The sequence below is a fragment of the Mytilus californianus genome, unplaced genomic scaffold (assembly GCF_021869535.1).
Source record: "Mytilus californianus isolate M0D057914Y unplaced genomic scaffold, xbMytCali1.0.p SCAF_6, whole genome shotgun sequence".
NCBI classification, from domain to species: Eukaryota; Metazoa; Mollusca; class Bivalvia; order Mytilida; family Mytilidae; genus Mytilus; species Mytilus californianus.
This window is the reverse complement of record NW_026262712.1, coordinates 54,198,269-54,211,972: the sequence shown is the minus strand read 5'-3', so window position 1 is coordinate 54,211,972 and position 13,704 is coordinate 54,198,269. Positions and strand designations below refer to the sequence as shown.

Below are 13,704 nucleotides of genomic sequence, written 5' to 3'. Positions count from 1 at the left end.
ATTTGAACTCGAACAACCTTATGGTTAGTTCCCAACCATTCCGATCAAATGCAAGCAATTATTGGGGGAAACTGAATGCTTGGTATTAATTTCGATAATTGTATTAGACATCATGAAAGAATCTGACAATTCATTTTATGTACGTAATGCCGAATTTCATGTAGCAAAAATTACAAATAAAACGTTTTTGTAGACCCGAATGCTTTTCCTTCCGTACTCCTCCTGGCGATTTCACAACAACATGCATGCCGTTTGTGAGGTCAGATTTTGGTGTGGAACCGGAGTGTTACAGGTATGAACTTCAAAGTATTAAAACAATGTACTTATATTAGAGCATCACTATTTTACTAATTGTTGATCGGATAACAACAGATGTGTTGTTTACAAATACAATTACTTTATTGAAAATAGATGCACATGATAAGGATGATTTTTAAGTACCAGTCTTTATCAGAATCAGCTAAGAATTTCAACACATGGCTGAAATAAAAAACCCGCTGACCTTACCATCATATTTCGAAGTTATCCTCATCCTGAGTTAGACACGGTAGGTCTATTGGTTAGGTTTCTGCATATGTCTGGTGATTCGAGTAATTTTTTGTAAGAATGAGAGAAAAGTTACGGAGCTGGCTCCCCTTAATTTCTAGTACATTTCAACCAAATTATATCTTGAAATACCAGAATAGGCAAAGGAAACGAATGTTATATTCGTGCACCATTATAACATTCTTAAATTAAATTAATTTAAACTTGAGCGGGATTTTGTTTGTCATAATTTCACCATTGCCTGATTCTTGGGCAGATTGGCACTTAAACATAAAATTTTCTGACACCTGGTGCGACTTATTCTAGAATCAATCACGGAACGTATAAATTTGGAATACATAATGATTTTATACACGTCCATGAAGACGATTACAGAGAATATTGCACTATTTTTTTTACAATTAAGACAACACAAGTATTAAAGATAAATTCATCTAAGAAATTATACCGTCGTACTCTTTCTAAAAATTGAAATATCAGTTCTCATGGCAGTTATAGGCAAATTAAGAAAAGTAGCCAAAACAAGCTTAAAACATCACATCACTGTCTACAGTTATTACCAACAACTGTACGGTTAATCGGAGAATGACTTTCAGTAATAAAAGATTACTTTCAGTAATAAGAGATTAATATAATATAAGATACTGTAAACCAACAAATTTTTGCGAGCGATTTATTTTTCGCGACTTTCGCGAGTAGAAAAATAACGCGAATATAAATTGTCGCGAATAGGTAAAACTTGGATCTTTCCCTATTTAACTAACTCAAGTAAATTTGAAAATCGCGATATTAAATCGTCGCGAAATGGACTCGAAGGAAATAACGTATCCGCGAAAATAAGTTGGTTTGCAGTAATAAGATTGAAATATTAATTCTTAGTTTTATGAAATAAGTTTACGCGTAACGTAGCATTATGGTCAAACCTTAATCTATACAAGTCTTTATCATACAGCTTATATGTAAAACAATTCAGAGTTTTTTTTTATGATTTTTTTATAAGGACCAAGAAACCAAATTAACCAAAGAACATCCGTCCTTGATCTCTCTGTGGCGTATGGGAATACATTCGATGGACAAATGGATCTACGAGAAAATGGAACAGGTAATAATTTTTAAGGTTGGTTGTTTGGTTATATTTAATTGAGTTAGGAAATCCTACGGAAGCGTATTAGCGTTTTACACAACAAAATCATTCAATAGCTTAACATAATAGAAAAACAAAGGATATTGGGTATCCATCCATGAAACAAAATCAGTACATGCACAGCACAGCAAAAATAAACACGAAAAGCAAAGGAACAGGGCTTTTATTGCTGTTCTTCGTCTCAAAGTCAAATGGGGCCTTCAACAAGGAACAACAAAAACTCTCATCTCACTGCAAGTTTAAGCCGACTCCTAGCACCGGCTTGAGCGGAATTCTTTGCAAAAATAATTTGGAAGACTTTGTAAGACGTAAAACCACATAATCGATCGCGGTAAAAAAGGAACATACTGGAAAGTAGTACAGATTTAAAACAAAATAGTTTCTACGCATAGGTGTAAATATAAAACTATGTAGAATATGTTTTAGTGATTAAGGTATCAGATTAAAAAAAAAAAAAGGTAAAGGACAGGTGATCCTTGTAGAACACATAGTGACTGATAATTTTAAAGAATATTAAATACAAAAATGTATGAATGACTTTAATTTAATTCATTTGTAATTTCACCAGCTCTTTAATTTAGTCCTTTAAAAAGTTTTGTTTTATCTATCATAAACAAATAATTTAATTTAGTTTATATATAATATGAAAATAATCACTCATCAATTCGTTAATTTCAATTAAAATACACCTGTGACGTAAATCTTTTGTTTAAACTCTCCATTATTTTTCAGGAATGGAGAGTTATTTCTATTGTTCGTCTTCGTTCATCCCGACGTTTTGCCCTTTTGGATATTTCCATGGGCACTTTCTTAAAAAGTGTTCACCCATGGGAATAATTCTAAAGGACGAAACGCGATATGGAATGAAAATGAAATCTTACTAAAACGACTGATACTGGATTTTTTTTTAAAATGGGACCGTAGTAATACAATGAACACTAAAAATCTCGTTATTAACAAACAGCTTTTATTTGCGAGTCGTAATTCCATCTTGTAAAATATAATATCGTATTCACTAAAATTCAACAATATAATCCACAATTTGTTTTCCGATGCAAATCATGGCTGAATTTTTTAGTATCCAAGTGGGTAAACACGAATATTTTCCATTGAGTCCCATTCCTCTTCTGTGCATCTACAAAATATCAAATGTGTTAACTGTGTGTGAGTCAGTGAATTCTATTGTAATATTGAACACATAACATTATTCAATAATGAAAGTAAGAGAAAATATATTTCACATAAAGATTTGATTTTAATTTTACCGTTTAAGATATCATTTCCTTGAAATATTTTGATTTTGCACAGCAAAAATCGTTTGTTGCATTTTTATATATATATAAATTAAAAACACAAAAATTACTCGGATTGTTTCTACAATGATATTGTGGTTCAATAGAATAAAAAGTCCAAGAAACTGTAATGGTCAAAATGGCGTATTCGGTATTTTATTTGATTGTTCGTTGTTATAATTTAAATATAGTACTTATGAATAAAATTTGAGGGGTATGGATAACATTTGAATAACGCTTGTATAAAATATTCGGCGGGGTTTTTAATCAATGTTCAACAGAACGCGTAACATGATGAATTCATTCACTGTTGTTATATGTCCAGTGGCAAATATAACAGTAATATCGACAGTGCAAATAAACGGCGCTAATCTTGAAATTAATGTTTGAATGAAATTAAAAGGTAGACTGTTGTCCACTTAAGTTAAATACATACAAAACGGAATCCAGAAATGTTTTTAATCATGCGGATTTTTGTTTCTAAAACTTTTTTGCTTCCTTTCTGATAATAGGGGAAAATGAAACATACTTTCAGTTTGCTTGTATTGCTATTTTAAAAAAATGCATACAAGTTTTGTTCGTTGTAATTAGCATAGGGAAGACAAAATGTTGTGTTGTGCATGAAATACTGTTTTCTTGTTTCATTTTATTTCATCGAATAAAATGGTTTGAAATATAGAATCATTTTGTTTTCGATATTAGTTTAAATCGAGCACACCGTTTTTAGTTAAATAACCTATATAAGAGTGTTACATACGAAAGCCAATAAGGGTCATTCAAAAAAATTAATTTATGTCGTAATTACGACATAGTACGTCGTAATAACGACATCGCTATGTCGTAATAACGACATATTATGTGGAAATAACGACATCTATAACGTAATTACGACATCGCTGTATCATCTATAACGACAACCTTAGAATTGCTACTTTGTGAGCATCGACACACTATGGGAAACAAAATTTGCATCTTTATTTTATGAACCACTTATCAGAATTTAATCAAACTTGATATACGTGTGCACTATAAGGTCCTATTCAAGTGTTGCTTCTTAGTTACCAATTGGTTAAAACACATGACCGCCAAGGGACTTTGAAAAAATCAATGTTCAAAATCTTCTTCTCAAGATCGCTGAACCGACTGAGTTTAAACTTAGTATAAATATACAATGGGCACCTAGTATCCAGGTCCTTAAAAAGAGTTTTTACGTTTTGAGCTGATCCGAAGTTAAAAATGGCCACCAGTGAGGGCAAAGTTTATTTCAAAGCCCTATCGTAAACATATTCATTTTTGAGAATGATAACCACTGAATTTAATCAAGCTTTATTAATATTAAAGTTAGTTACTCCATATGTCTGCACATAATAGAACTTTATTTCATGATCAAGTCTAATGGGACCCATTGAAATGGTGAACAATTCAGGCTCCTTGGAGCCTCTATTTATATTTGGCATTTATGTAGATCACATCAAGAAGATATGTTTAGTACCCGAAGGACTATGTGTGCTATTGCAATCGCTTGTCGTCCGTCGTCGTCTGTAGTTACCGTTAAACTTTTATTAAAGATTACAAAAATCACAAAATGTTGATAAAAGTTTAGCCGCCGTAGCCGAAAAATCAATTCCTTTGTTTTGTTATTGTTGACGTTCATCGCAGGCGAGGCAAAAATCTGTTATTTTGCTATGTGGTCTATTCGTATAGTATTGTGGAAATAATTGCATAAAGTTCGAGATTGCATGTGAGTTACGTAAGCGCGTAACTGTTTTTTAAATCCTGTGGTGTTTGATGAAATATGTTCGTTGTTGTTCTGCAGTTTACATGTTTTGCGACTATTACTACACTGTAGTATATTATTTGTTTGTGCGTTTCTCTGTGATGAATGTTCTTGCGTGTGTTTGATCTGTATTTCTGTCACGTAGTGTTATCATTTCAGCAACATTTTTAACATTGTCATAAAGCGGGAGGTTTGGCTAGCCATTAAACCAAGTTCAACCCACCATTTGTTCTTAAAATGTCCTGTACCAATTCAGGAATATGACAGCTGTTATCAAATAGTTCGTTCTATGTATGTTAAGGGTTTATTTTTGTTCACTTTAGTGTTCCTGTTGTTCGTTTATTTTCCTCTTATAGTTGATATGTTTCCCTCGGTTTTAGTTTGTAACCCGGATTTGTTTTCTCTCAATCGATTTATGACCTTTGAACACCGGTATACTACTGTTGCCTTTATTTGGTAACAGTGTCCATGCTGTTGGTTGCCGGTCGAAATCGACGGACTTCAAGTGATGACAATACATGTAGCTATCCCAAAAAATGTTTTAGAGGACACAACTCAGGTATGGGTCAAACTGATCTTTCTGAAATTTTCGGCATAGGTCCATTTTGTCATGATGAACCCTCAACAGATTTGAAATAAATGTAACGATATTCGAGACATTATCAAAAAACTAATGTGTGACTATTATGTCCTATTTTTTCAAGTTAATAACAGCGGCTGTGTTTTTAAGGAGTCGAAAATCAAAGCACGCCTTTTGTGAAGGAAACATTTAACAAGGAAAAATCAAACTAACTTTTAAAGATTTTGCACAATAGTTTCAAAGGAGATTTTTAAAACACGCTTACGACAGACGACGACGGACAACAAACGATGGCAATCGCTCGCATACCACTTCGAGTACGAGACACAACTTCCTTAGGTGATAGGTTGAGGTCAGGGGATCCATTAGGCTAGATTATTAGGGGTCTAAAGTTTAACATAGGCCCCAATGGAAAAAGCTTTGAAAATCTTCTCCTTAAGAACTACCAGGCCATATTGGATCAATCTTAGAGAATGGATGATCCTTATATGAGGATGATTAAATATAAAAAAAGAGATGTGGTATGATTGCCACAAGAAACCAAATGACACAGAAATTAACAACTATAGGTCACTGTACAGCCTTCAACAATGAGCAAAGCCCATACCACATAGTCAGCTATAAAAGACTCCGAAATAACAAATGTAAAACAGTTCAAACGAGAAAACTAACGGCCTAATTTATGTACAAAAAATAAACGAAAAACAAATATGTAACACATCAAGAAGCAATAACCACTGAATTACAGGCTCCTGACTTGGGACAGGCACATACATACAGAATGTGGCGGGGTTAAACATGTTAACGGGATCTTACCCCCCCCCCCCCCCCCCCCCCTTCTAAGTTTGTAGGAATAGTTGTCCTGGGGAAAATTGGTTTAAAGCACTTTGGGTCCAAAGTTTAATACAGGCTTCAATGGGGAGGACGCTGTAAGAATCTCATTAAGAACTAACAGTAGCAATGCAGTTATAATTTGCATCAAGCATCAGTAGGCCATTAAGATGCAATTGTGTACAAATGAAGGTACATAGGTCCATGGGTCTGAGCACTAGGAGTCCAAAGTTTAACATAGTCTTTATTTGGAAAAGCTTAAAATTCATCTTCTTCAGAATCTGCAATGGAAATGCAGTCATATTTTACACGAATCTGTACATGCCAAACATAACTAGAGGCTCCAAGGAGCCTGAATCGCTCCCCTGTTCAACTGGGTCTCATTTGACTTGATTATAAAATAAAGTTCTAGTATGTGCAAAAAATAACTTTAATTAAGCTTGAATGCATTTAGTGTTCAATATTCTCCAAAAAAAGATGAATTTGTTTACGCTACAAACTTTGCCCTCACTGGCGACCATTTTGAATTTTCTATCGCCTCAAAAAGTGACAACGCTAAGGTTGTCGTAATTATGACATAGCGATCAGGAGCCTGTAATTCAGTGGTTGTCGTTTGTTGCTGTGTTACATATTTGTTTTTTGTTCATTTTTTGTACATTAATAAAGCCGTTAGTTTTCTCGTTTGAATTAAATTGTTTAACATTTGTCATTTCGGGGCCTTTTATAGCTGACTATGCGGGGGCTTTGCTCATTATTGAAGGCATTATGATGACCTATAGTTGTTAATTTCTGTGTCATTTAGTCTCTTGGTAATCATAATACATACTCTTTGTTTATATATATAGCGATGTCATTATTACGACATAAGGATGTCGTTTTTACGACATAGTGATGTCGTTATTACGACATGATATGTCGAATTTGTTGCTGTGTTACATATTTGTTTTTTGTTCATTTTTTGTACATTAATAAAGCCGTTAGTTTTCTCGTTTGAATTAAATTGTTTAACATTTGTCATTTCGGGGCCTTTTATAGCTGACTATGCGGGGGTTTTGCTCATTATTGAAGGCATTATGATGACCTATAGTTGTTAATTTCTCTGTCATTTAGTCTCTTGGTAATCATAATACATACTCTTTGATATATATATAGCGATGTCGTTATAACGACATAAGGATGTCGTTATTACGACATAGTGATGTCGTTATTACGACATGATATGTCGAAATTACGACATAGTTATGTCGTTATTACGACATGTTATGTCGTAATTACGACATCAATTATTTTTTTCAAATGACCCTTATCGGCTTCCTACGGAAGCCGATAAGGGCCATTAAAAAAAAATTATGTCGTAATTACGACATAGCATGTCGTAAAAACGACATCGCTATGTTGTAATTTCGACATAACATGTCGTTATAACGACATTGTTATGTCGTAATTTCGACATAACATGTAGTTATTACGACATCACTTTGTCACAATAACGACGTGGCTATGTCGTAATAACGACATCGCTATATATATATATAAGAATATGTATTATGATTGCCAAGAGACTTAATGGTCCGAGTACACAGTTATTTCGTAGTGCATTTCTTTTAGACAATAAATGAAAATTAAAAAAATCCCACCTGCGCTTTCTCAATAATATTTTTACAGTGTGTTGTACTATTTTTGGGACAAATTATATCAAAATTATAGAAAACTTCAACGGCTCTAACTCAAAATATGGACAATTTCATGTTAAGGGGGTCTTCAAATCTTTTGACAGCTTCCGAAGTGCTAATTTTTAACATTTTTCAGCTGGACCAAATCACTACTTTACTTTAAAATTCATGACCCAAATTATTTTACAGTGTCATTTTACCCCCCTACTTACTATTTGAGTCATAAAACATGGAGAAATAAATTTGGAAGGGGTATAAAAAAAATCGACAAGTAACACACTGTCCACACTAGGGACTATATTCGTGGACAAAATACTTTTGAAATGCCTTAATATATAATATATTATGTATTAAAAGCAACAGAGTACTCATTTGATTTATCAGACTTATCATAATTATTAAAAAGTCAAATTTATATGAGCCTGTGGATAAAAATGGAGGTTTTCCAATGAAGGGGGGCCTTACATGAAGATGTAATATTTTCCAGCAATTTTAAATTTGTAAAGGTTTTTGGTTATAAATAATCCTTACATATGTATTTAATGTACTTTAAATGGAAAGAAAACTTACAAATAACATATCACATTAGTTTAAAAGGGTCTTAGGCCAAGTAAGACTGAAAATAATTTAGGGTCAAATTAGGCCGTATCACATTTTTACATTTACAAATGCATATTGAATCTATAGGAAATAAAATTTTGTGTCTTTTCTATCATTTCTATACTCAGGTGACATGATACAATAAATCTGAGCACAAAAAGACTCTTGAATTCAACTTTTTTTGCAGACAGTATGGTCTGATACAAAGATTTTTCACTTTTTAGTGAAAAACATGCATGCAATTTTAGTCTCAACAGGCTTATATTTGAACCACTTGCTATCCTACAGAAGAAAAGAAAGATATTATGTGGCATAAAACAGGTACAAAAGACATTGTTAAGTGCTTTTTATACAAATTTAGTGAGGTCTTTATAATAGACTTCAACTTTTATATTCCAAGCTCCTCACATTTAACTTGATCCAAACAGGGCGTTAGACGAGGATCATAGATACAACACATTTTGCACATATTGTCCGAGATAATCTTCTTTTCTGTAGATTCAGAGTTCACAAATGAGTAATACAACTGGATTGAAGCATAGAAACACAAATATTGACACATAAAAACCTGTCAGATAGAAAGTCAGAATGCCACTTATGCATCAAAATTGAAAAAGCTATGAAATGCTTATTTTGACCATAAAATGCCAAAATTGGTTATTTTTGCAGAAATTCTATCAAATAAAAGTTTAAATCCTTTAGTTTTATGCTATTTGATAAATTGACACCATCAAATCATTCAGGGAAGTTGCCAAAGTACAGATTCTATATTTCCTGATTTCACCTCTTAGGTCCGAGTACACAGTTATTTCGTAGTGCATTTCTTTTAGACAATAAATGAAAATTTAAAAAATCCCACCTGCGCTTTCTCAATAATATTTTTACAGTGTGTTGTACTACTTTTGGGACAAATTATATCAAAATTATAGAAAACTTCATCGGCTCTAACTCAAAATATGGACAATTTCATGTTAAGGGGGTCTTCAAATCTTTTGACAGCTTCCGAAGTGCTAATTTTTAACATTTTTCAGCTGGACCAAATCACTACTTTACTTTAAAATTCATGACCCAAATTTTTTTACAGTGTCATTTTACCCCCCTACTTACTATTTGAGTCTTAAAACATGGAGAAATAAATTTGGAAGGGGTATAAAAAAAATCGACAAGTAACACACTGTCCACACTAGGGACTATATTCGTGGACAAAATACTTTTGAAATGCCTTAATATATAATATATTATGTATTAAAAGCAACAGAGTACTCATTTGATTTATCAAACTTATCATAATTATTAAAAAGTCAAATTTATATGAGCCTGTGGCTAAAAATGGAGGTTTTCCAATGAAGGGGGGCCTTACATGAAGATGTAATATTTTCCAGCAATTTTAAATTTGTAAAGCTTTTTGGTTATAAATAATCCTTACATATGTATTTAATGTACTTTAAATGGAAAGAAAACTTACAAATAACATATCACATTAGTTTAAAAGGGTCTTAGGCCAAGTAAGACTGAAAATAATTTAGGGTCAAATTAGGCCGTATCACATTTTTACATTTACAAATGCATATTGAATCTATAGGAAATAAAATTTTGTGTCTTTTCTATCATTTCTATACTCAGGTGACATGATACAATAAATCTGAGCACAAAAAGACTCTTGCATTCAACTTTTTTTGCAGACAGTATGGTCTGATACAAAGATTTTTCACTTTTTAGTGAAAAACATGCATGCAATTTTAGTCTCAACAGGCTTATATTTGAACCACTTGCTATCCTACAGAAGAAAAGAAAGATATTATGTGGCATAAAACAGGTACAAAAGACATTGTTAAGTGCTTTTTATACAAATTTAGTGAGGTCTTTATAATAGACTTCAACTTTTATATTCCAAGCTCCTCACATTTAACTTGATCCAAACAGGGCGTTAGACGAGGATCATAGATACAACACATTTTGCACATATTGTCCGAGATAATCTTCTTTTCTGTAGATTCAGAGTTCACAAATGAGTAATACAACTGGATTGAAGCATAGAAACACAAATATTGACACATAAAAACCTGTCAGATAGAAAGTCAGAATGCCACTTATGCATCAAAATTGAAAAAGCTATGAAATGCTTATTTTGACCATAAAATGCCAAAATTGGTTATTTTTGCAGAAATTCTATCAAATAAAAGTTTAAATCCTTTAGTTTTATGCTATTTGATAAATTGACACCATCAAATCATTCAGGGAAGTTGCCAAAGTACAGATTCTATATTTCCTGATTTCACCTCTTAGGTCCGAGTACACAGTTATTTCGTAGTGCATTTCTTTTAGACAATAAATGAAAATTTAAAAAATCCCACCTGCGCTTTCTCAATAATATTTTTACAGTGTGTTGTACTACTTTTGGGACAAATTATATCAAAATTATAGAAAACTTCATCGGCTCTAACTCAAAATATGGACAATTTCATGTTAAGGGGGTCTTCAAATCTTTTGACAGCTTCCGAAGTGCTAATTTTTAACATTTTTCAGCTGGACCAAATCACTACTTTACTTTAAAATTCATGACCCAAATTTTTTTACAGTGTCATTTTACCCCCCTACTTACTATTTGAGTCTTAAAACATGGAGAAATAAATTTGGAAGGGGTATAAAAAAAATCGACAAGTAACACACTGTCCACACTAGGGACTATATTCGTGGACAAAATACTTTTGAAATGCCTTAATATATAATATATTATGTATTAAAAGCAACAGAGTACTCATTTGATTTATCAGACTTATCATAATTATTAAAAAGTCAAATTTATATGAGCCTGTGGCTAAAAATGGAGGTTTTCCAATGAAGGGGGGCCTTACATGAAGATGTAATATTTTCCAGCAATTTTAAATTTGTAAAGGTTTTTGGTTATAAATAATCCTTACATATGTATTTAATGTACTTTAAATGGAAAGAAAACTTACAAATAACATATCACATTAGTTTAAAAGGGTCTTAGGCCAAGTAAGACTGAAAATAATTTAGGGTCAAATTAGGCCGTATCACATTTTTACATTTACAAATGCATATTGAATCTATAGGAAATAAAATTTTGTGTCTTTTCTATCATTTCTATACTCAGGTGACATGATACAATAAATCTGAGCACAAAAAGACTCTTGCATTCAACTTTTTTTGCAGACAGTATGGTCTGATACAAAGATTTTTCACTTTTTAGTGAAAAACATGCATGCAATTTTAGTCTCAACAGGCTTATATTTGAACCACTTGCTATCCTACAGAAGAAAAGAAAGATATTATGTGGCATAAAACAGGTACAAAAGACATTGTTAAGTGCTTTTTATACAAATTTAGTGAGGTCTTTATAATAGACTTCAACTTTTATATTCCAAGCTCCTCACATTTAACTTGATCCAAACAGGGCGTTAGACGAGGATCATAGATACAACACATTTTGCACATATTGTCCGAGATAATCTTCTTTTCTGTAGATTCAGAGTTCACAAATGAGTAATACAACTGGATTGAAGCATAGAAACACAAATATTGACACATAAAAACCTGTCAGATAGAAAGTCAGAATGCCACTTATGCATCAAAATTGAAAAAGCTATGAAATGCTTATTTTGACCATAAAATGCCAAAATTGGTTATTTTTGCAGAAATTCTATCAAATAAAAGTTTAAATCCTTTAGTTTTATGCTATTTGATAAATTGACACCATCAAATCATTCAGGGAAGTTGCCAAAGTACAGATTCTATATTTCCTGATTTCACCTCTTAGGTCCGAGTACACAGTTATTTCGTAGTGCATTTCTTTTAGACAATAAATGAAAATTTAAAAAATCCCACCTGCGCTTTCTCAATAATATTTTTACAGTGTGTTGTACTACTTTTGGGACAAATTATATCAAAATTATAGAAAACTTCATCGGCTCTAACTCAAAATATGGACAATTTCATGTTAAGGGGGTCTTCAAATCTTTTGACAGCTTCCGAAGTGCTAATTTTTAACATTTTTCAGCTGGACCAAATCACTACTTTACTTTAAAATTCATGACCCAAATTTTTTTACAGTGTCATTTTACCCCCCTACTTACTATTTGAGTCTTAAAACATGGAGAAATAAATTTGGAAGGGGTATAAAAAAAATCGACAAGTAACACACTGTCCACACTAGGGACTATATTCGTGGACAACGAAAATCAAAGGACGATAACTGTGTACCCGGACCTAATAGGGTAGAAAAACTTGACCAATCTTAATGAAACTTGGTATGACCAAAGCTTATTAAATTATAAGACTGCTTACAAAGTTTCATGGAAATAGGATATATATTATAGACAATATGACTAATTCTATATTCAACTTTGGGTGTTAAATTTAGACGTTAAAATTGAAAATTTTTAACTATCAACATTTGGGGCTTAAAAAATTAAAATATTGCAAAAAAATACTTTTGAAATGCCTTAATATATAATATATTATGTATTAAAAGCAACAGAGTACTCATTTGATTTATCAGACTTATCATAATTATTAAAAAGTCAAATTTATATGAGCCTGTGGCTAAAAATGGAGGTTTTCCAATGAAGGGGGGCCTTACATGAAGATGTAATATTTTCCAGCAATTTTAAATTTGTAAAGCTTTTTGGTTATAAATAATCCTTACATATGTATTTAATGTACTTTAAATGGAAAGAAAACTTACAAATAACATATCACATTAGTTTAAAAGGGTCTTAGGCCAAGTAAGACTGAAAATAATTTAGGGTCAAATTAGGCCGTATCACATTTTTACATTTACAAATGCATATTGAAGCTATAGGAAATAAAATTTTGTGTCTTTTCTATCATTTCTATACTCAGGTGACATGATACAATAAATCTGAGCACAAAAAGACTCTTGCATTCAACTTTTTTTGCAGACAGTATGGTCTGATACAAAGATTTTTCACTTTTTAGTGAAAAACATGCATGCAATTTTAGTCTCAACAGGCTTATATTTGAACCACTTGCTATCCTACAGAAGAAAAGAAAGATATTATGTGGCATAAAACAGGTACAAAAGACATTGTTAAGTGCTTTTTATACAAATTTAGTGAGGTCTTTATAATAGACTTCAACTTTTATGTTCCAAGCTCCTCACATTTAACTTGATCCAAACAGGGCGTTAGACGAGGATCATAGATACAACACATTTTGCACATATTGTCCGAGATAATCTTCTTTTCTGTAGATTCAGAGTTACAAATGAGTAATAC

At 32.2% G+C, this 13,704-nt stretch overlaps 1 pseudogene; it reads left to right on the top strand.

Moving 5' to 3' along the window:
- Positions 1–13,704, top strand: part of LOC127705713 (peroxidase-like protein) — a 72,586-nt pseudogene that overhangs the window by 51,900 nt on the left and 6,982 nt on the right.